This window comes from Excalfactoria chinensis, chromosome 1 (assembly GCF_039878825.1).
Source record: "Excalfactoria chinensis isolate bCotChi1 chromosome 1, bCotChi1.hap2, whole genome shotgun sequence".
Taxonomy (NCBI): Eukaryota; Metazoa; Chordata; class Aves; order Galliformes; family Phasianidae; genus Excalfactoria; species Excalfactoria chinensis.
The window spans coordinates 108,372,547-108,397,980 of record NC_092825.1 but is presented as its reverse complement, the minus strand read 5'-3'; the positions used below and the strand labels follow the sequence as shown (position 1 = coordinate 108,397,980).

General features: G+C 39.0%; 1 protein-coding gene across 1 annotated transcript in view; it reads right to left on the bottom strand.

Annotated features, from left to right (window-relative positions):
- DMD (dystrophin) overlaps positions 1 to 24,898 on the bottom strand; it is a 1,110,121-nt gene extending 1,085,223 nt beyond the window's left edge. Inside the window, exon 1 of the mRNA XM_072349305.1 lies at positions 24,826 to 24,898. The gene's annotated coding sequence lies outside the window, so the exon portion shown is untranslated. The remainder of the gene's footprint in view (positions 1 to 24,825) is intronic.
- Between the last annotated feature and the right edge of the window lie 536 nt (positions 24,899 to 25,434).

Here is a 25,434-nt window from a genome sequence, read left to right as displayed (position 1 = left end):
ATAGACATTGCAATTATGTATTTAGCTTCCCAAATAACTCTTGACAGTACTGCAAGTTCCATTTGCAATTTGTGGGATGGCTTTTTGTTTTCGTTTTTTTTTTAAACAGTCATCATGTGATAAAAGGTTCTGACTTAGACACTTTAGCATATCCCCCAGAATCATAAATTTATTCAAGATCATTACAAATATCAACACCCGTAAGAACCCCAGAACTACCTGGATCAGAAGCATGTTTCAATTTTCAACATTGAAATCATTTAAACATCTAAAATATTTTAAAACTACTAAAAACCACCTGTACATATCTTATGTAGTTCATTCTGGTCATTGCTGGGACTGCTCTTACATCTACAAGATTTCTAGCAGAGGATAGGCGCCTCTTTCTTGCTATCCTTCCTAGACTTAATGAGAATGACTAAGGCTGGCTTTCGTTGCTATTTGTCAAGTCTACCTTCAGATCAAGTCTTGATCTGTCAAGTCAAGAACTGATCAAGACTATAAATTAAAACACAAGTTCATGGTTACAGGTCCAGTGCACCAGGACTGAGAAGACATGCACTTGGCATACAAGCAGTTCTATTTAAAGGCTACAAAAACATTCAAACATATGAGTAAGTGTCTTACTCTTTCAGAACAAATGCATAAACCAACTATAAAGATTTTTTTTTTTTTTTTTTTTTTTACCCTTTTTGTATACAGAGAATATCTAAAAAGTTTGTTGTTATTTTTAAGGGACTTAAGGTAACATTCCTAGTGTTGGTACAGATTGGAAGAAAAATCAAAACACTTAAGTTATTTGCAATCAGGTGGGAACACCTAACAATTAAGGAGTGCAATTCCAACTCATTAAGCACTTTGCAAATATTTAGCAAAGGACATTGTTTAGAGTTAAATGGAGTAAACTGAAAGAGAGAAAAGTAATACATACTTTGTGAGAATGCATTTTTCTTAAAAGCTCAAGTGGTCTAAACGCTTACATCCAATTAACATTTAGATCCTATAGCTCAAAGAGAGCATACCACTTCAGTCCAGAGGAGCTGCAAGGAGTCCCTTAAGACACCAGATACATTTCCTGGTGCACTAAGGGCATAGAGGCTTTGGTTTTGCATTTGTCAGCCACTGAACTGAATAATAGCTGCAGCTACTAGTGGTTCTTTATTGCAGGAGAGGGGCACAAGGGAAATGCAGCGATGGAGTGGTTTTACATTATTTCTTCCCCTCCTCACAACAACTCTTCCCACCATAGTCATCACCCATCTCTCTCAAGGTCAAAGAGGACAGGTCTGTTTAAGAGCATAAAATTACAGAAAGTTTGCAGTTTCACAGAACAGAGTATGATCAACTATTCTCTAACTTTCCCCTCAAAGAAAGCATTACTAAAGTAAATGAAACCTGCATTATGGGCATCAGAGCCCTAAGAATAAAACTGCTCTTGTTGAAAGCCAGCTTGCCACTTTGTGCTCCATCTATGGTTTTCACCTAGATAGTAAGCAGAGGTTCAAAGAGAGTAAGGGGTATGGGGGAACATTACTGTTTTAAAACAAAGAAGGTGGTTGTTTTCTTCTCCCCTTCTTTTCTTCGACACCCCTTTGAGAGAATTACAAGCCTGAAGCCTTGAAGAGCTCATGGTACCAGTTAGGAAGACAGGACTATCCAAAAGCAAAAGACTGCTTTTAAGATCACCCTTCAAACCCCTGGAGGAGAGAAGCCTCCCCTGCAAAGGATCTATGTTTTGATTTTCCAGTGAACTCGGGGAACCTTAGTGAAATTTGAGCACTGAGAAACCTTAAAAAGAACACAGCAAATAGAACAGTCTGGCAAGAAAAGCAACTGACACAGAAATGGAGGGTAGGAGACGTGAAATTCAGATATGCTCTGCTAGTGACAAACAACAAACACCCTAGCCAGGTCAGCACAAGCATCCCTGAGGAGCACCCAGGGCATTCTCTTCTGAGAGGATAAATCAGAGCCACTATTAAGGGACTTCTCTAAGAATGTGAACTGGGCTCAAATCCTGAATATCCCATTGCTGAGATGAACATGAGGTAACTTTTAGATACATCTGTAATACATCTGTGTTTGTATCCATAAATAAACTGAGGCTAGAACAAGGATAAATAAAGATATTTCAGCACAGCACACTGAGGACAGGTAGAAAAAAATCTGACAAACACAAACAGGGATGAAGCAATAGAGAGAAAGCTACAGAAAGGAAAATGAAATTGTTCAAAGATAAATTCAACGATGCCTCTGGCAAGTATTCTAGCAATGGAAGTAGCAACACTTGGAAAAGGCCAACATAAATAAACAGGGAAATGCAGAAAGCAATCAAATTTAAGGGACAGGCATAAGAACATAAAAATACTGGATATTCAAAAAAAAAAAAACAAAAAAAAAAAAAACTCTCAATAAAGTGACTGAAAAGCAACAGCTGAGAAGGTAGATCTTAGAAGTACACTCTCCCAACACATTGTGAAAACAGGTATTTTCAAAGTACTTGAAGTACAGCAAATAAGTAAGAAAGGATGCGTTTAAAGGGTGTTTGTGATGACAAACAGCTTTAGCCAAAGTGGCTGGACCAGTTATTCCCACTCTTAAAAGGACAAACTCCAACCAGACGCCATAATCACACTCCTTCCATCTCCACCCATTTCAGTTTAACTGACACGTGTAAACTGAAGGCTATGAAATATTCCTATATTGCTCCCTTCTAGAGGCTTCCTTTTAATTCACTGTACTGCAAGAGCACACATACCCTTTACTGAACAACAAGCCCCAATAATCAGAATGTAGAACTATATTTTTTACATTTGCCAGAAGAATTTCTGGAAAGGACAAAATGATTAGTTCTGGACTTAATTTAATCTTGCCCAGATAATGATAATATCATAGTAATGACCTTCAGAGTCATTGCTGTCAGCTTTCCCATGATTTCACTACTTAGCTATTTGCCACTGGTTTGCCCTCCCCCCCCCTTCTTTTACCTTCAATGAATCCTGTCTGTACAGCTGAATATGTCATCCCAAAAAGATACCAGATGTAGGTATTGGATTTTCTTTCTACTGTATTAACCCACTGCTTATTTGGGTTGAAATCAAAACCCTTCTAAACAAAAACAACTGTAAATAGCATTTGAAAGTAAAAAAAAAAAAAAAAAAAAAAAAAAAAAAAAAAAAAAAAAAGTTATATCAAGTCCTTAAACACACTTTATTATCATTTTTGTAAATCTTTACCAGAATACAAAAGCCAGCAGGATTTTTATTACTATTATTTAACCTGGAAGTTGTACATATCTCCCCTTAAACACTCAGTTTTCTTCAGGGCAGGGTGATGCTCACCAGGGTGTCTTGACAGCATTTCCCTAGGTCTCAGCATTAGCACCAGGGGGGATTAGCAGCATGTTTTGAAGAATCTGATACATGGCACCCACCAAGGGTAGAAGGGAGAACATTTATTCAGTGGCAAGCAACCTTGACAACTGCATGTGTTAACAGTGAAGAGCAGAAAGAGCATATCCTAATTTCCTGCAGGCACTAACTAATTTGTCCATCTTTGTAAATGTTCTAAAAGATCCTGCTTAGCTGGTTTAGAACCTGGAGCATATTTTTCAAGTTAAGAATTGCTTTCACCAGGGGCCTTACAAGGATTTTGATGTGCGTGTGAATGAAATAATAAGCATTCTCTAGGAAAGTCTCTGATTCTTAACAGTTTCTTTAGCACCAAAGAGAAGTAAGTATTTTGAATGTTGTTTCATTTTCAAATCTTTCTGAAACACTTTTCAGGAAGCTTCAAAACTTACTTCTTACCGAATCCATTGAGGATTGCAAACAAGCAACACATACGACGTTAAAAACAATATCTGAGGTCTCCCCACCTACCCCCACCTCAAAATTTGGCCATGTGCTTTGGTTGCCTGCTAATGCTCTAGTCTGCCTGCCTGTCGTAACAGCCAGACTAGAATGCGTGGTTTTCATTGCTGTCGAAAATAATTAGGGAAGCACACATCTAGCTAGTTGACACATTCCCTTTGAGCTGTCACCACTCCAGAGCTTCGTAAAAGCTTACTGCTGTATGCCTCTTTGGCAGATGGTCGTAACATGGAAGAGCCTAGTACTTTTTGATAGCCATCTATAGGTAATAAGCAGCATTGTTCCAGTGTTACTTTTCCCTTTTTTCCTCTTCCATAAGAAACAGCTTACCTGCCTGCTGAAGAGCATTATTTCTCTTCCTTTTGTTGTAGCAGCAGCAACCCTCCTCAAATAAAATATGGAAGGAAACACCATTTACCACACAAATTTCTACATTTGAGGCAATGCACATAATTTATGTTTGTTCTAAAATCTTAAATTTTTAAATCTTCTAGATAAACGTGGAAGAAATGCTGATAATTCATTGTTTTGACTTTCCAGTAAATTTCTCAGCAATGATCCTGCTGAGTCAACCAGAGGCTGGGAAATTATAGTACTCTAATTATGAATAAGTAAATGAATCTATCTGAAAGCCCTTCAGGTTATGCATAGGGCACCCTCTAATGAATTTGTTTTCCAGACATCAGAGGTCCTGGCTGTACCTTGTACTCTGCTTCTTGAAATTTGTGTCTCTCTTTCAGAACCAGACATTTGCTCAACACTTAGTGCGTTTTAATAGACTTAAGCATTTTTATTTCAGGAAAAAAAAACCTGAACAGAAATGCATGATTTAATGCTGGTTATCTGTGTAGTTTCTATCTTCAGTGTTCTATTTGTCTGATGTTTTTAATGGGCTTAGCTTTATTGTCACACTGCTTAGGAACTCAGACTATAAACTTAATTGAATTGTTATTTACCAATATGATTCTCCCCTGGGTTCACTAACAAAAGCATCTACCTATGAGAAGCTGATTAAAAGAGCCAGAAAGCTAGATTTTGTTCCCAGTTTTAAAGGAGAGTAGGAATCTAAAATGACAGTTCAGAAAGAAGGCAGGAAAGCAAATACTCATCAGGACTTGATCCAAACCATTAAAGTCAATTGACTATATACACGGGCTTCAGAGGCATTTACTTGTGCTTGGAAATGCATTAAAATATGTCTTGAAGGTAAGTTAAATACACACCTCTTTGGGAAGACAAGGAAGAAAACTAATGAAAAAATAAAAATTGATTTGAAAATGCTTTGGACAGGTCCTAATATGCCACTGCTGGCAAGTATACATTTCTCCCAGAGGAAAAGAAGACAACTGAGAAAAGTTTCTACACATCCAAGAGAAGCAAGCAATGAGTTCAGTGTTCACTGGACTGGATGCATATCAATAGGAGCTAGTAAAGGGATGAAGCAAAATCAACAAAGTAGTGAAACCACCTGGGGGTAACTATTTCAGACTCAACATCAGCAGCTTTGGCACCATGGCTCCTCCGATCACTTCTCAGACAGCTAGAGGGTGATCATAGCAACTCGTAAGTTATCCATTTGACAGATTTGCCTTCCTCAATCCCATATATACATTTTTCTTTTTATATTTCCATTAAGACATTTTCTCATCCTTTTTCAGCGAACACAACCCAAGCAAACTGTCATGCACAAAGACAAGCCTATTATCAGTTAGTCTCAATTCCAGAAGTGCTACAAAGGACTCCAGACTAGAGAACATGACTATCATTCAACAGGAAGGCTTGCCTCTTCACCACCCCAGGCAATCTTCTCATACCCATTTGTGTAAATCATCTCTACATTTGAGCACAAATTTCTTGTTTATTTTTTTCCCCTCCCCTTATCCCCTTATCTCCACACGCTCCCTACCACCCCCCTGAAAAAGAAGACCCACCGGAGTGGGACCCATCATTCCTTGAATTGAAGCAAAACATCTCAAGTCTTTAACTAGGACTCCTAGCACATTGCACAAAACTCACATGAGTTTACAATAAAATACTCAAACTGGAGGGGAAAAAAAAAAAAAAAAAAAAAAAAATCATTGCCAAGAGACAGAAAGGAATTTGGAAGGTAAGTAAAATCCAGAAGACAGTTATTTTAACTCTATATGTTGAATTAAGAGCAACACTCTAAGGGATGAAAAAGTTACCAGAACTACTTAGTTATGAAGCTGAGGATATATTCAAGGAATTTAGCAATGTGTGGTGAGAGTTCATTAACTGCAAACTTAATCTTCCCACAAAACGAAATAGTAGACTAATCAAGCCCCAGGCAACTTCTTATTCACAGGCAGGTAACTGCACATGAATTTCCAGCTTCAGCTGTTAACAGAAAAGTTGTTCCCTTTAAATCACTCCTGCCCCAGTTTAAGTGGTAGTCCCATATCTTGAATCTCACTCAGAGTCAAATTTAGATCTTTTAAAACAAATCCATTACTGGCTTAGATGGGAATAAACTGTAGTGGATTTTTGATCAGCTGCTGACAAACAGAAAATAAGGATGTAGTTGCTTTTCTTTCCTTCCTACTCATCTTTCTCCCTCATATTCCCAGCCTCAAAGCTGAAAATGACTTACCTTAGGTTTTCTCCAGATACTGCTACTTAGCTTCTAAGATCCGTGACAGCATTAATAAGGGGAAAATACACACACACACGTATATCAGGCCCTATGGTGTTTCAATCTACACACGTCACAGATATATTCCAGCCCTTTGAAAGCTTGGATGGAAAATGAGGTGAGTTTCTTTCCTAGAATGGACATATGCAACACCAACTCCCTCCCCAGCTCTACCCATCTCTTTCAAGGTGACTTCTCATCCAAGCAGCAATATTCACTTTTACCCAAACAGCTCCATAATAAATATATCTCAGGGGTGAGTGAGAAGAAGTAGGGACACAGCGATGAAAGAATTACAAGTTATGAAAGTTACTGCTGTATTACGTTCATTCATGCTGCGCTGATTCCCCACCTAATAACAATCTAGCAGTAGCAGCGCAAAGCTCAGAAGGAAGCTAGTTACAGGTTGTAACAGATGACTCATCCACCAGCAACTCTCAACTCTGCTACCCCTCTAGAGGACATGTACTAGTAGGGAAAGCATGTCTTTCTGGCTATGGTAACTGCAGAATAATACCAGCAGGCTGGTGGCAGCTCTGTGTCCCAGTGTGCATTATGTATAGCAGTGGTGAAGGAAATAGAGGAAATCTGCATGCTGTCTGCTTCACTGACCTTGGTTTACCAGCAGTCACAATTCACTCTGATGCACTGAACAACTATGGATCGCTTCAAGGGTTAAAAGAAAAAGGGAACTATCTGCAGAGTGAAAGAGCAGAAGACTATCTGCTATCTGCCATCACTGACTGGTGGTCATTACCAAGATACCTATCTCAGACCTATCACCTGCCTTTTATCAAAAGAAACCCACAACATTTAAGTCTGTAGGAACGCTAAGAATAATTTAATGAGCTATTAAATAAAATATTGCCAAAACATAAATAAATAAGTACTCTAAAATTAAAGACAAAGACTAGAAATCATTCTTTCTCATATCACAGCTGGGAGAATCATTATGAGGCAGTTGGTGGCTGAGAGGCATGCCAACATCAATCTATCAATCTCTGTTTAACTGTATTAATATGTCACAGGTCTTGTTATTTGTATTTCCTATACCCAAATAAAGGGGTTTCAAACTGCCTGACATTTAGCAAATTGGCAACCTACTGCCTTTACTTACATTATATATTGCCTTCTCGGAGTCCACGCCAACAGCAATTGTGTTTTGAGGACTGTTGAAAATCAGCTGTGATATTTCAATACACTTTGGGTGAGCATGCCAGAAAGCACGGCTTTGGACCCAAGGGGCAGTAAACCTTGCCACATGCCAAACAAAGCAATTCAAAATTTGCTGCTGTTGTGATCAACAGTGAAAGACCAGATACTCTAAAACAGTCACTAAAATGATCTGCAATACCCAAGAGCTTGGACACCTACAAGCATCCCAGTCTAAGATATGCACGGTGGCCACTATGTCATTCGGCTCAACTAAGCTCCCTACCGTCAAGCTGTGTTTATTACTGCTTTTTAATTTGGCAGTACAAGACATATCGATAGTTTTAAAGCAGTGTACAAAATGGCAGAAGTATTTGCAAGATAATCAAGAGAAATTAGGAAACAAATTCAAAGAACCACTGTGATTATGTGTTTTGGTGCTTACTTAAATTCTTGGCAAAGATTTAATCCACAGCTTTTACAGAGGCCATTAATAGCAAAGGGAAGAACACTGAAAAGCAAGCTGCATAAAAATAAATGCAGCTAACAAACAATTCTTGACTTATAGCACTTCTTAACATTTAATGCAGGCTGTAGATCCTGGACAAGGCTGTATTGACGCAAGCCTATGGAAACACCACACTGTAAAATGCTTTCTACCTTCATCCTTGCTAACACAGCTATGTAGTGCACATCATGCACTGTGAAACAGTACAGCAAAGATATGCTTTCCTAATAAAATACAATTACAGAGTACTTAAGGAGAAGACATATCAATTATACATCATTATAGATGAAATATTTCTCAGGATGCTCCTGCAGGGCGCCGCTTAGACTGCTGATGTCCCACATCTGCTGCAGTAGCATGACAAAAACAGGCCAGTTTTGAGATTAGCAATGAGTAGCCTTTGCTACCTTTTCTTAGCAAAGTTCATATTACAGATGCAGCCCCTTTTAACATTTACCCCAGAGTTGCAAATGACCAAACATTGACCCAACGGGCCAAAAATGTACTTTCAAAAATAAAAAGTATTTTAAATATCAAATTAATTATTCACCCCCTCACCCCCCCCACCCCCCTTCTTTTTTTTCCGAGTGGGAGGGAGGGAAAGGGAAATGTCCTCATTCCTAACTGAGAAATACATAAATACAAAAAAAGAATGCTTTCTCTCTGCTGATCAGACTTATTTTCTTTTTCTGCTTGAGCCTCTCAAAGCCTAGCAACACACACACTGCAAATCAGTTCCCATTCTGTGTAGGTGGGATCATACTCATAAACATCTTATTTTGTAGTGTGCCTGTGGCACTGGACCTATTTTGGACAAAACCACTGAAAGAAATTTCAGGATAGTTACAGAATCAAGCTGGTTTCAGCACTGGCACAGGACCTACTATCTCTGCCTCTGGCTCATTCAACGTTAAACAAAATTCAGTTGGCAGGCAGTCAGATGGCACGGTTATGGCATTAATTTACTAATAGAAAGTAACTGTTTTCACAGTGCTTTCTTGCTGTTGCTTCTCTGTGATAATTGCACCTGAAAAATGACTTGTGCCTGCATTGATTTTTAATGGTTCCAGCTCTTACCAATATCATGGTCCCAATATTCTTTCTATTAGGTCTAACGCAAAAAGGTATTACTATGCAGGTAAAAGGATCCTTTGATGGATCCGTGTTATATTTCTGGTTTCTTCAGTGCTGCATATGGCCTTTGGCAAGCCAATTTACTTTCTCATCTATAAGGTAAGGCTGTAATAGAACAGCAGCTCCCAAAGGTGTTCTACGTTGCCTAACTTCTGAATAGTGTGTGCTTCATAAATATTAATACCATCCAACAGAAATGCATAAAATACCAGTACCTAATGATGCAAGAAGAAGTGATTCAGGATCTGGCAGATAAAGAGTCCTGCTCCTATAGAAAGCCAGGCACAGGTACCAGGAATCAGCTGGTTGGTCCTAACAGGGTCCTGAACCCCTATGGGTGGGATGGACACTTTTCTTTTTTGCCTCTCAGGCACTGCTATGCAGAAACCTAGATGACACAGATGCTCCCTGAGAAGCCAAAATATAGTTACACCCTCAACAAGAGACAGAAGAGTTGGGTTTTTCCTATTCACATGACAGTTTCCTTTTATCTACACTGGAATAAAAGAGAGACCAATTATCAAATGCAATACTTATCTGGGTATCACTGTCCTCGCTGGCACTTCTCATGAGGATGTCATTGTGACTCATAAGTAAAACCCCAACCTGGGTTACTCAGGCCCCATCAGAGTGACAAGGGCTTAAAGCTGAACAGCTCCAAGTGTTTCAACAGGGGCATAGCACCCATACAAAAGCCCACCTGAAGTGGGTTGGTTGACGATGGATAATTATCTATTAGAGGTTTCGACCCTTTTCTTCATAGACTGGCAGCTTGAAGTCAGAGCTCACTTCCTCCTTCTCAATGATAGCAAACCCCATGGCAAAAAGTCCCCCAGTGTAGCTGAGAACAACATCACAGATCTACATGGCACACTACATTCTAGATATTTTGCTGAAAAAATAAGAAGTATTTAAATGTTTATCAGTCCGCAGTTGTTTATTTCACCTGTGTTTCCTTTTAAGCTCCACTCTTTTCTGACCACAGCAAACTGGTGATTACATTCAGTGCTAACTAGTAAGTACATCAGCCAGAACTACGTAAAGAAATTATCGTAAATTGGAATAATACTCCGTTTTTAAAGAAATAGGGGCACCTTCGACAAGAGGCAAAGCTTACAAGAGAAACCAAATTTATCATTTTGCAAGGACAACTGCTGCTGCCAACAGAATCCTATTCACAACTACCATGTCATTTTGATAATGATCCTCATTGTCAGTGGTACAGTCTTGGGGCAGTCTTTAAGTCATTCTCAGTGATTAGTAATTAAATATGAAGAGCAGAATATCCCTCCCAAAAAGCGAGATTAAGCAAACACACAAAAAAGTTAAAGAACAAATACAGAAAGTAGGCTACTACTCCAGCAGCCTACAGTACTAGTCAAGACCATTTTCCTTTGACAATATCCAGAGTATTGTGAACTCCCTGCTTAACGTGAAGAATACATTAGAAATTATAATCTGTAAGTGCCTGAGAAAACAAATGTTACAATGTATTGTACGAAAACTAGAGCTCCCAGATAGTTCTTCCAGATTAAAAGAAAAAACAGAAAACCTATTACAGGATGTTCCAAGAATTAGCAGATCTCTCAAGCACAGAAGTTAAATAAATTACTTTAAAAGCTCCTTCCCATTATCAGGATTTTATTTGACATCTATTTAATTTGTGTTTCACAGAAAGCAATGCTACGCTACTGAGAGGAAGAAATCAATAAGTGTGAAATCAAGCACAAAACTCAGAAGGGTACCTTCTGTTAAACACAGTGTAGATGGGCAATAGGTAGGGATGGGTGGAGGGCAAGCAGAAAACTTACAATGCCTATTTGAACCTGTAATGTCACAGGGCTGATAATTGCTGAATGGCAGCCCTGATATAAAAAGACAAAAACACAAACCCACCCTGATCAGTTATGCAGTTATCCAACACAAAAGTATTAACTGATACAAGAGCATTGATTCAAGTACAGAACTTGACTTCACCCTTCCTTTAATCTCTTTATGACTGAAGCTTGACTCCAAAGGTACAGCAATTGGTAACTGGAGGGATGGAATACAAAACAGCTTTGAAGTAAAAAATTCCATAGCTCAGCCATTGTGAGATGCAGCTGTCTGTACCCAGTACCACATCTTGCTTCTCCTCTGCGTCTCCTATATTTTGTTCCTAATTTTAACCAATTCAAAGGGAGTCACTAAACTAGAGCAGTACCAAGTATTTTCTGAGAGGAGAGCCAACCGTAACACATCACATGGTATTTTCAGTCAAAAGACTGTCACTGAAGGGACAGAAACTGAAATGAAGTCTAGAAGGAAGCAAATCAGAGAGGTTGTTCAGGGAAAGGGACATTTGAAAAAGCAGGTTTACAGAACACATGACATTATGGGTGCTAACCTTGAAAAAACAGCTTCTCATCCAAATTTATAGCCTAGAGAATTTTATTAGATTGCAAGTTACACTGCTCATGATAGGTTCAACTGCATATATACATATATAAGCTTGAGAGTTACAAATCAAATGTACTCCTGTGTACATACACTAACTCACAATGTGTGCTCTATTTAGTTTGAAGATCTAGAAAGAATTTGCAGGCTAAAAACTTCCACATCCATTTGCTGATCATTTCTGTTCCTTAGGTAAGTATCTGCCAGTCCTATTGTGATGTTATAAAATACATGCATCTCCTTTGAATAGATATTTTATGAGTATGATAGATATTTTATGAGGATAAAATAATCTATTTGTTTACCCTGCATTAAATATTTAAGTAACTTGTTATGGAAGAGCACTCAAATCTTTCTGAAGGCAGATAGATTTTTCCACATCTCTCCTTCTAATCTCTTCCAGCAAGAGCTATTAAAGTTGAATTGCTTGCACTGCTATGTCAGAGCACGTATTTTGTAAGGCAGCACAGATGGGTGTGTCACACAGTTAAAAAACAAAACTGCAAACCCAGAACTGAGACCTTCTCCTTTGCATTCCTCTTCTGAAACATCTTAGACCTAATCCACCTCTGAACAACAGAGACCATACCTAGCCACAAGTTACAATCTGAATCACACTTATCCTTCAGGTAGAAGAAGGCTCCGTCTTATTACCTTCAGTCTACTTGGGTTTAGCACAAACTAGCTCACTAGGTTTTAAATTTGTCATACAACATAATGAAATGAACAAAGATCTGATTAAAACAAACAACAAAGTCTGACTACTATATTAAGAAACGGGTCTTAGCAAGAAAGAATTCTCTTTCATCCCAGAACTCATAGGTGCAGGAGCAGAAGTTAACCTGAAGTACTGGGATCTGACTTTAACAGACAAGCTGAAGTTATTGGGATGTGGGGTTTTTTTTGTTTCTTTGGCTTTTTTTCCTTTTTTTGAGGCTATTCCCAAATAGTAATTTGACAGGGTTAGTTACCTCAATGTAGCACTGAATTAAAGTTGAATAGCTTTTTAAGTCTCATGCTCAGTTGGAATATATTCAAACTCTACAGTATAGAAAGGATCAAAACCCACTAAAATAAACTGCCTGATAACATAAGAATCTCAAATCTTTCTTTAAAAGTGTAGGCTTATAGAAGCCTTACTAGTAGCATGTTGATATTTTAATATTTACTCCACAAATCTCTGCAAGAGGATATAACAGTAAACCAATCTTAAAAAGCTTAGTCTCTAAGCAAATTACTTCCAAACATCAAATAAGATAAATGCAACATCAATTACTGACACAGCATTCATGAAATATCAATCTTTTATGATCTTAAGAAGGCCAGTTATGTCTCAGAAAGTCAACTACAAGAAACCTACATTGTTTATATCTAAAATAAAGAAGCTTGGTTGTTTACCATTAAGCATACCAGATTTTCACTCTGCAAAACTTTTTATTACCACAGAAAAATTAGTACCAGTAATAAATATATTGGTGTTTATTAGCAACAAAGAGAAGATCTCATACTTCAAAATTATAAAAAGATATGCAGAGGAGAGTGAACAAAATTCTAAACCATGACCTCAACCATACAACCTTTTCCCTTTACAACACATTTCTTGAATACTGAACTCTTCAAAGGCTGCAGTGAGTTGCTAACACCTACCACTAATTGGTTACATAATCATTTAAGTAGGATTAGTATCATAATCTGCTCCGGAACTTGACAGCAGGAGATGTGGTTCTGCAAATAAGATATTCATTTACAGAGACCTTTCTGAAGTTATATAAAAATCCCAAGGATGTAAACTACATAACTTAATTACAATTCTATATTCCTCATCAAACTCTGGGAAAATTTAGACTAGCATCCATTGTCATAGCACCATGTGTGCAATTTCTCCCCCCTCTCTTTCTTTTTGTTTTTGTGTTGAGAGGTCAAATCCAGAACACTCGAAGTTCCATGTAATGTTATAATGTGATGGCAAGTATAGCAATAATAGCAAGGTGTCAAAGTCTTTGGCTACACAGAACCTCCCCCTGTACTCAGGACTGGTGAGACCTCAACTCAAGTACTGTGTCCAGCTTTGGGCCCCTCACTACAAGGAAAACATCAAGCCTCTAGAACGTGTTCAAACGAGGGCAACAAAGCTGGTGAAGGATCTGGAGCACAGGCCGTATGAGAGGCAGAAGAAGCTGGGAATGTTCATTCTGAAAGAGGAGGAGGCTCGGGGGAGACCTTATTGCTCTCTTTAACTTCCTGAAGGAAAGTTGTAGTGAGCTGGGGGTCGGCCTCTTGTGTCATTAGTGATAGGACTAGAGGGAATGGTTTCAAGCTACGGCAGGGGAGATTCAGGGTGGACATTAGGAAATATTACTTCTCAGAAAGGGTGGTCAGGCACTGGAATGAACTGCCCAGGGAGGTGGTGGAGTCACCAACCCTGGCGGTGCTCAAGGAACGACTGGATGTTGTGTTGAGGGACATGGTTTAGTGGGAGCTACTGGTAATAGGTGAATGGTTGGACTGAATGATCTTTTATGTCTTTACCAACCTTGGTGATTCTATGATACTAAGACAAGCGCAAATGCAGCAGCCATGCACACTGAAATGAAGGAAGAATTTGCCTACCTTTAGAAGGCCTCAAGTATGCAGGGATCTCCATCAAGATCACAGAATCACCAAGGTTGGAAATGATCTACAAGATCATGCAGTCCAACCACCCACCCATCACCAATAGTTCCCACTAGACCATGTCTCTCAACACAATGTCCAAATGTTCCCTGAACACCTCTGGGGTCAGTGACTTGACCACCTCCCTGGGCAGCTCATTCGACTGCCTGACCACTCTTTCAGAAAAGCAGTACTTTCTAACATTCAACCTGAACCTCCCCTGGCACAGCTTGAAGCTATTCCCTCTGGTTCTATCACCAGTTACATGAGAGAAGAGGTTGACCCCCAGCTTACTACAACCTCCCTTCAGGTAGTTACAGAGAGCAATGAAGTCTCCCCTGAGCCTCCTCTTCTCCAGACTGAACAATCCCATCTCCTTCAGCCGCTTCTCATAAGGCCTGTGCTCCAGCCGCTCCTCACCAGCTTTGCTGCCCTTCTTTGAACACACTCTAGGGTCTCAATGTCTGTCTTGCAGTAAGGTTCCCTTACCTCCACTACCAACCCTTAAATGAGGTCTGGGAAGGGGTAGATCCTGGCTGCACACCTTCCTGTCACTCAGCAGCATTGCACGCACCTGAGCTCCCCTGGGTTGGCCCTGCCTTCCCATCCAGTACTCAATCACTGTTTCAGGCCATGACTTAGCACTTCCACTACATTTCTGTATCCTGTATGTGTTGCAGAGCAATCCATTATGCTACATGCTATATCTTACATATACACTATGGAAGTTTTCAGGACCTTTTTGCAGCTTTTTTGGTTGGCTGCATAAAAAGCCCACTCACATTATTTTCTTAGAAAGCTTTCACTTTTTTGTGCATGTTCCTCTGAACTACAGATATCACAGCTCTTACTTTACCCCTCCATAGAGCAATACAAAAAACATGAAGATGCTACCTGAGGGAGAGGTCCATCTTGTGCACTTCTGTGTAGAACCAGAAAGGACACAGGCTTCTGCACAATTGTTTGTGCTCCTCTTCAACAGGGATTGCTCGTTTCCATCCATTTCCCATACCCAATGGAGTTACCACTACTAGCTGTGAGTAGAGTATTTTAGAGGCTGCACTCATAAACTGATGTGCATCTTTATCCCTTGAAGTATTAGAAAAATGGGCCAGAGCTTTGCTTAAAAATGTGGTACTTCATTACCAATCTTAAGAATTACAGTACAGCAAATTCCTCTAGTGCAGAGCTTTGCCCTATAAATACAAAGCAGCATAAAAGTAATCTAATTGATTTTTACTTTTTCAGCTTTACAAGTATACAGTAAGATCAAGATTCTTCCACTTTATTCTTTTAAAATGAAAAACATCTCAATAGGCTAATGGTTTGTCTTGCTGAAATAATGGAATCCATTGTCTACACTACCTTTTCCACATTACAGAATATCTTCTTTCCCTAGAGCCTATTGGCTAGCTACTTACCATATAACAAAATACAACAGAGCTGTTATCACACCTCTAACATGCTTTTCTTCTACTAGTACATCTCATCATGTTCCTAAAATGCTACCTCAAGTGCAACTTTTTCCTCATCCAATTTCACAAAGAGGGAGAATGGATCACAAGACTTGTCCAATCCCTGCTAACAGATGAGAGCAAATTTCAGAAGCAGTAACTCCCTACACCCATCTGATGGCTGTTACCAACACATTTTGTCCCTCTGTATTCTTCTCAGTTCAAAAACCTCATATGCAAAAGTAAAACACTGCTGAAAAGCCTTGGATCTTTTTTTCTTTCCGGACATTTCATTCTTTATTTCCACAGTATAGATCAAGGTTAAATAGCTAGATACTTGTTTTCTCCTAGCCTTGGTTTCTGTACTGACTGGCGTGCAGAATTCAGAGAGTGGAAAGAATGCAGAAGCACACACACCCCTGAGGTACTTTCTTGGGGCTATGGCTTTCAACCTTAAGTATTTTTAAAATAACCTCAGATGTGTTTTCGTAAATTATAGTCAAACTTCAGAATCATTTACAGTGCAGTGTCCTATTCCGAGAGAGAGAACTTAACATAAATCAATTTTTCTGTCATTAACAGAAAGAGCTGAATCCACGCAAAATTGAAACAAACTGTCAGTAAGGAAAAAATCAGTATTCTACATGTTCTGATCAAACAGTGTATTAGCAAAGGGCAACTTGCATCTTTCATCAGTACCTCCTCCTCTGACTCCATTGTCACTTTTTTGTTAAGACTGGATAAACAAGAGGAAAGAGGAAAGACAAGCACAACTGGTACTCTGCTATCAGTATTACTGTTGCGACTTCCCCTTCTAACTATGACTTTATTATAGCTTTTTTTTTTTTTTTTTTTTTTTAATTAAAAGCATGTACAGAGATATTCAAATACATAAAAAACCATCTCAGAATTACCTCTGCTAAGCAAAGAAGCTTGGTCCACTGCTCTTTTAAGTAATGGATACTCTAGAATGGAAGATTCATTTCTGGACCATTAAAGTGTGACCCCAATTAAAAGAAGGTATTTTTTCATGATGATCTTTTATTATTTAATTATCTTCAAGGAAAGTTAATTAGATACTATGTCTGAATTAGTATATGCTCACTTTAGCCTTCAAAACACCAGATTATCCCTTGTAATTAGGATGCATTCACATAAAAGAAAGGTATGGTAATTAGTGCCTTATGGTATTTAATAACCTCCTGTAATAAGAAAGCTATGTTATCTTCACCACGAACCTACTGTATTTATTACTTTGAAACACATACCTGAAAAACAGTATTATACTAAATCACAAATCACTATTTTACTATTGCTTTTGAAAAATAAATCTTGCATAGATATATTGAGCAGAGGAGTCAATAAAAATGCACTCATTGCACGGAACATTGGAGTTTGGAATCATACCACAAGGGTCATAAGCAAGACTATCTTTAGAAAGTATTTTATACTACGAAACATTTTAGTGGGAAGTCGTTTTATAGGAGAGTGGTGAGGTCCTGGAACAGGCTGCCCAGGGAGGTTGTTGATGCCCCGTCCCTGGAGGTGTTCAGGGCCAGGTTGGATGGGGCCCTGGGCAACCTGATCTAGTAAATGTGGAAGTTTGGTGGTCCTGCCAGGCAGGAGGGTTGGAGCTTCATGATCCTTGAGGTCCTTTCCAATCTGGGTCATTCTCTGATTCTGTGAAGCATTTCATAGTTAATCCACAAGCTGTAACAGTAATATATTTTCAAAGTGAGTTATCCAAAGGCACTGCCAGTAACCTCTGATGAACTGAAATCTGTCTCAATGTTCAAATAATACAAATATCAAATGCAAAAATTTTCATGATATAAACTTGATCTGGTTGACTATTAACATCAAGCATGTTTCCTATGTTAAATAAATAAATTTACCGTTAAAACACACACACACTTGCAAATGCTTTTGATAATCAACTCCAATGTCTCTTAGCTCATGCTTAAGCAATTGTCTTTGAACAGATATGTACACTGAAGCAGCAGCTGCATTCAGTTTTCCTAAGTTCTTCTGAAGAACAGTAAAGAATCAACTTGTCATCAAGGCTAGGAGAAGTAACAGACCAAATCCCAGGCATAATTTTTACCTAGGCAATTCACAAATTTTGTTACCATTTGTTTCAATCAGGCCTACCTACTTGGATCATCACTGCAATAAATAAGCTGCATACACACAATTGCTGGCTCAGAACAAACTTGTAAAGGGATATCATCATTCCAGTCACGTGTCTGCATAAAAACATTGCAGTGTCAATTCCTTCACAGGTATGCTCTCATTCAAAAAGAAAAGAAGTTACTCAGGTTTGATTCCAGTGCCAATTTTAGGATTTGATTGGATTTAAATAACTTGGCACTTGAAGATCTGAACAAAATATGCCAACTTACTCTTTACTTTGACAAGTGTTCTATAAACTGCTGCCAACAGCATCCTAATTGAATTACATGAAAATATTTAATAAGGAACTTGAAAGGAAATTGGATTTCCTTCCCACCGCCCCTCCTTCAGAGTATGCACATGTATGTATGTATGTATCTCATACACCTGAGACAGGACAGAATTGCATTTTCCTGCCCATCCAATCATTCTTATCAGTTTAGATTTCAACATGCTAAAAATTTCTCTTACAGTGACTCTTCACAAGTTTTGTACTTTCCTAGATTTAAGCACATAGGATACTCTTGGTTTTAGTTGTATTTAGCTGTTAGTTCTATAGCAGAACACTCAACTAATGCAGCACTCCAATAATCGCACTACCCACCACACATTCACGGAAGACATTCATCTATTTTAAGGCATCATCCTTCCTTTATTAACAGCATTGTCTCTGGCAAGGAACCACAGGCAGAACATTTGCAGCAAACAAGCCAGCCTTCCCCTTCCCAACTAGACAGCCACCACACACCCACTGCAATACCCAGCCACCCCCGCCTTCATCTACTCAGGTGCTACTGCAGCCAGATTTGGTTTTAGAATACATTAATTCCAGCAGTGCCAACACTTTCTGGGATATGGTATAGTGGCAAAGTACTGTACTGCCAGTCTATGGATCAGGCTGCTGGTATCTACTACATCCAAGAGCAGCCTGTGCTTCAACTGCAGCTTCACCTATTGCAGGCAATTAGTCACCTGCAGGTAGTTTTCAGTAAGCAGCATCAAGTTCTGGTAAGACCCTCACATCCATAGAAAGGAGGTATAAAATCAAGTTCTTGGGTACACAGCAGGGATACATATGCCCCAGAAGGAGGTGCGCCTGCTGAAGCATCCTCTGAATTTGGAGGAAAGCCTACTCCAGAAGTTATGCTGAGAGTGCAAATGTGAAATAAAGATGCATGCAACCAGATAATAGGTTTTCACATTCTACATATGATTAATCTTGTTCAATTACAAGCAGATTTAACAGCAGTTAATCAATACCACAAAGTCAGAACTGCTGCATATCACACTACTATTATCAATTAGCCTTTCTGATAGATCCCAGGAATCAAAGGCCATCTGGTAACAGAACATGAAGTTTTTCAGGTATTTTATATTTTTCCCCACACAAACTTGTATTGAGAAGAAGGTTCTCCATCAGTCCCTGTTATACGTTATTACACTAGCAAGCAGCCCCTAACTTAGCTAAAACTGGACTCTTTGCTTTGTGGCTTGCAATTCATGGTGAACTTTGTTTTTCTTACTAAAAGAGAACATATACTACAATAAGAATTCTTTCATTTTCATATAGAAGAATCTCCTTTCAGCCAGCTGTAAGAGCAGTAATCATGAATGACAAAGCACAAATTTTAGGTAACATTTCTCTGTAGTTTGATAACCTTTTCTATTTAGGGTACTGGAACGTTTAACATTTTGGAACAAGAAGAACTAAGCTAATCTTTCATAACAAAGTTGAGATCTTGGTGTTCATACAGATTCATACTTCAAAAACATTCCTAATCATTATTATAACCAACGCCATGAACAATCTACAGAACAATTTCATGTAGTGAAGACTTCTTTAAATTCAAAAGCACTTCACAACAGCTATGGGAGATGAAAGACACTGTTAATATCAATTACACAGAAATAATTGTTTTTAAAAGGCAATACACAGTAAATGCAGTGCTTTTACAACGATGGAGCTTTGAAGACATTCGAGATTTGTAGAAGCTTTAAATGTTTCCTGCTGAGTGCTTATATCTTGAATATCAATGTTGTCTGAATGCAGTAGTCACGTGTATACACACAGAGAGAGAAGGAAAAAATCTGCTGTGGGTAACTTTACTCCAAAATATCCTGAAGGAGATAATATTAAGAGTTTTATAATAGCTTTGCTATTCCATTCTCAGTTGTTAATTTATTATCTGGAGGAAGTCAAAGGACTCATGAAGAAAAACTTGATGAAGAGCTTACAGCTCAGATGCATAGAGTTTGACTTCTCAGTTTTGCAAGAATGCATTAGTAGTGTTTATGCCCCTAATTAACCATCAGCCAAATGGCAATCAGAACAACGAATTAATTTTCTACACTACCATGCAAATTAACACTTCACCTGCCATTTGTGGGCTCACTGTTCTGAGTAGCAGGACACTTGGCATAAACCTTTAAGAATGTGTTCCTTCATACGCATCAGAACTGTTCTTGTGTGCATGACAGTTTCAGGAAATCCTGAGCAAAGAATCCATAAGAGGCAGCCAATCTCTCTGCAGATTCAAACAAGTTTTGCAACACATCAACATTTCAGTCAAGATGAAGCCCTACAGTAACCAGGGAGACACTTTCAAGACTGAGGCTAACATTCCACTGAGCAGTTTGATATTTTGATTTGCGTGTTTCTAGTCCTTCACTCTTTTCCCCCAGTAGTGTTCAGTGAAACATTAGACTTGAGATAAGAGGGAAAAGATCACACAAATCTAACAGAATTAGCCTAATTATCAAGGGAGAGAAAGGACAACAAAAATAAAGAAAACTATATAGATTTCATTCTTTCATTTGCTAACTTTGCTAGGAACATAAATGCATGCTAGACAGTCTAAAGCAAGGATATCCCTAGAATTACAAGGTATGCTTGGGGCTGAAGAAATAGTCTTCAGTCTAAGTTTAGGTCACAGGTATAAAAGATTTGTGCTTTGTACATGGCGCACAAGGCTGATGACACTACATGGAGATTGTTCTCAACAGATGCGGACCATGAAAAAATTCTATTGAACATAAATTCAGTAGACAGCTTCATTGCACTTGTCTACTCCTACCAATTTCATGACATGAAACCAAAATATTGCTTAGTAAGCTTGAGTCAAGTTGGGATGAAGTATCGATCCTCCTAAGAATAGGAAGGCCCTACAGAGAGATCAGTATCATTTGGATTAGTGAGCCGAGCCTAACCATCTGAGCTTTAACAAAACCAAGTACCAGGTCCAGCATTTCAGTTAGAAAAACCATGCATCAGTACAGGCTTAGGATAGAGTGGCTGGAAAAACATGCAAAGGAAAAAGATATTAAGGTGTTAGTTGACAGCTGAGTATGTACCACTAAAAAGGCCAGCAGCATCCCAGCTTGTTTCAGAAACACTGCAGTCAGCAGTACCAGGGATGTGATCGTCCCTCTGTACTCAGCACTGCTGAGGCTGTACCTCAAGTACGGTGTTCAGTTTCTGGCTGAACTCCTTCTATGATTGAGTGACCTGCCTGGAGAATAAGGAAAAGACTGTGGATGTAACTTATCTAGATTTCAGCCTTCGTCACTATCTCCCACTATATTCACCTAGAGAAGTTGGCAGCTCATGGCTTGGACAGGTACATTTCTTGCTGAGTGAAGAACTGGCTGGATAGCCAGGCTGAGAGAATGGTGGTGAATGGAGTTAAATCCAGCTGGTCACAGGTACAGAGGAGGCCTTACTGCTCTCTACAACCAACTGAAAGAAAATGGTGTCCAGGTGGGGACTGGCCTTTTCCCCCAGGTCACAGTGGTAAGACGAGAGGGAATGGCATCTCCCCTACCAGGGGAGATCCAGGTTGGACATTAGGAAAAATTTCTGCTCCAAAAGAGTGGTCAGGCACAAGAAAGAGCGGTCCAGGGTGGCAGTTGTGTTACTGCCCCTGGAAATGTTCAATAAACGTTCTAGGGGACTATGTACTAGGGGATATGGTTTGCTGGGGAAACATTGGTGGCAGATGGGCAGTTGGACTGGCTGATCTTGGAAGTCTTTTCCAACCTTGGTGATTCTATATTTAAAAAAAAAATATCTTAGGAAGAGCAGTGAAACAGTGAAACAGGTTGCCCAGGGAGGGAGTGGAATCACCATCCCTGGAGGTGTTCAAGAAACATGTAGATGTCACACTAAGTGAGATGGTCTGGAGCAGTCATGTGCATGGGTTAATAGTTGGAGTAGATGATCTTAGTGGTCTTTCTTTCCAACCTTAATGATTCTATTATTAATCTATTGCATCCAGTTTGATAAACCCCAGGAAACAAAATAAGTTTCTCTTGGTATTAGAGAATAAAAAGGGCAGACTCCATCACCTAACAAAAAGTTAATGTCAAAATCATGAAGTAACAGCACGCAGCTTGGCTTCACTTGATTGCTCATTAATATGCTGCTTTGAGATAAAGGGATTGTTTTACAAAAGCGTTCTGCTCTTTGAATAGAAAAGTGCCAGACAGTCTTTGCAGCAAGCTGATTTGGGGCCACAGCTCAGCCAGAAGTTTTCACTAACCAGCATTCTTTATAGATGTTACTCTTCCTCTCCATCATTCTCTTCAGCTTAGGTACAACCCTAGCTTTAGGTAAAGTGTTTTACATTGCTTTCTCCCTTTTTCTCTCCCTACAAGTTAGAAATCAAAACTGCAACACGAGACCACAGTCTTAAATGCCTGCCAATGTGCTCTCTTTGTATAGTACTGTTTGTTAAGCACTCTGTACTGAGCAACAGGCAAAATAGTTTTTACAATCTATGAGCAAAATAAGCCTATTGTACGTAATGTATATGTCTTTACAATTTAATCACCCTTCTGAACAAGAAAGTAAGTTAGCTAACCAGTGTATTATCTACCCACTAAACAGAGTGATATTTTAAAATGATGATCTAAACTACAGCTTCCACATCCAAGCCAAAGTGCACTTTAGAAGCATCTCAGCAACCCCTTCCAAGACGTTGTGTAGATAATACTATTTATGGTATCTGATTGCATGCTGCAGCATAACTCAATCACTTCATACTCTTGCTATCAATCATATAGGATAATAAGGACAGCAGAAAACTAACCTTGAAATGTAGTACAATACCTTTGCCCAATTACAGAAGACAAGACTGCTCACCAAGCACCAGAAATATGAGGCAGGAAGTTGTGTGCTGTTTGTTTAAAGTAATCACAGATTCAACAATGCATGGAACACTACACAGCAATACACTGGTACACAGTAGGAAATAAGTTAGCTTTCTAGAAAGGATAGTCATACCTTTAAATTAATTAACACCAATTACCTCCCCCCCCACACACACAGCTGATGACCATTAATAAATCATTATTTTCTTCAAGTCAGTGATGATTCCTACCTTAGAAAGACAGAAGATAGGAGAGCTGCTGAACTGAGCTCTCTGTTTTAAATTCGAATTACAAAGTGTTTCTAAATCTAGTTTTCAGAAACCTATAGTGACTTTGTAGATTTACATTTGAAATATCAGAATTTCTTACAGTACAGAAATATTGTTGCCAAGGAAACAGTATACAGAAGGCAAGAAATTCACAAAAATACAGATATTTAAAGAGCAAGATGTTAGATTTAGCATATTGACTTAATTGTTGTTTAGATGACCTTTCACAATTGCTCAGGAGTGAGCAGTTATCCTTTCAACAAGACTATTACTTAACAGCAGTTAACTTTTGAAGCCTTTTAACAGAGGTTTCTCTCCTCCAGTTCTGCTCAGATTGAGAAGACAATGCTAACAAGCCACAAGCAATCATACACTGTAGTTTTTAAATGCACAATATATACACTTAATAGATGGCAAAAAAGAAAAATTCTGCTTAAGTATCCAAAGGTCACTTTTCAGCCTCCAGAGTAAGGTATCCTCTTTACTAAAACAAGGAGACTGTACTGTGTGGTTAGATTCTCATCATGATAAAAAGGAACAGTCTGCCAAGCATAATGGAAATAATGGGCATATCTTGAAATAAGGAGAAGGAACCTGCCTGGAAGCCGACTTCCAACATGAGAGAAGTACGAATATTCTAATCTAGTTTTATTGGCACCCTGATTTGAACATAATATTTCACTGCACGGGATGAAGTCATGAATTCAGAAAAATCTTTCTGATTTCACTGAAGAAATTCTTTTACGGATTTAAACCAGAGAGTTAAAAATGACCTCCTGCACTTTACAAGACACCTTTACAGGCTGCAATTGCAAACATTACCAGAAGCCTCAAGTTGATAGACCTTCGGATACAGGCTATAATCAGCACTTCATTCTGCCTCCAAGACCAGTAATGCTATGACCTTCTCTGACACAAAGTGGGATGAACATGAGAATGAGCATATTGCTACTTCATTGCTATCAACCTGTTCTACAATTGCTTTACACATTGCAAGTGTCCCACAAAGCCACAGCTGAATAGGTAAGGCCAAGAAATAGAGTGCGAATACTTTACATCCATATTTTTTATTTCATTTAGGGTTGCCGGCAGTCTTTTTTCTTTTTTGATATGCCAGTATATCCATCCAAATTTTTAAAGATATAAAGATACACATTTATACGCAAAGACATAATACACAGTCATTTTAGTACATTTACAAGCTTTAAAACCTTTCACTTTGCCTCACAGGGCAGCTTGGCTCAGCCCTTATAGTCATTTTGGACAAGATCTACAGTTCTTCCCACACACAGCACGTTCAGAAGTACAGATAGCACATACCAGTCTCCCTTTCCTGCAGAGCACTGGCTGCGATTCATCAGAACCAAATACCCACCTTTCAGCAGCCACAAAGATATTTCTTTTATTTTTGAAGGGAAGCTCCTTGCAGCTTGAGCAGCAGTGCCTTGCAAGCATGTCACAAGAGCTCAGATCCAGAAATTACACTCATCTTCCCACCCAGAAGCATTCCTTAAATGCCATTTCAACACCCTCACACAGTGAGTAGCACATGCACCCAGATACAGCAAACGCTCTATCCCAACCCACTGGCACACTTACATCACAGCACTGCTATGGCACACCTAATCAGAGGAAGCCTCATGTATGCTTTGTTGTTTTCCACCATGCATACCAACAGATGTAGTCATCTAGAAGGGAAAGTTGGGCACATCCTACTGTAAAACAAGATGAAGGCAGCCCTGTGCTTTCTCTTTCTGTACTTTTCAGAGCAGACGTGTAGGTGCTTGAGTATGGAGGGCAGAAGCACTCCTCAGGCTACCTAGTCTGGGACAAGTTAACATCAAGAGCTCCCACACTGCTCAGGTGGGACCAGGTAGGAGAAAGAAGGGGAGAAAGTATTACCATATACAACTCTCTACAGATGCTCTATATACTGCATCTATACCTTTTTATGGCATTGAAGTACAATAGGAAACCAAGTGTC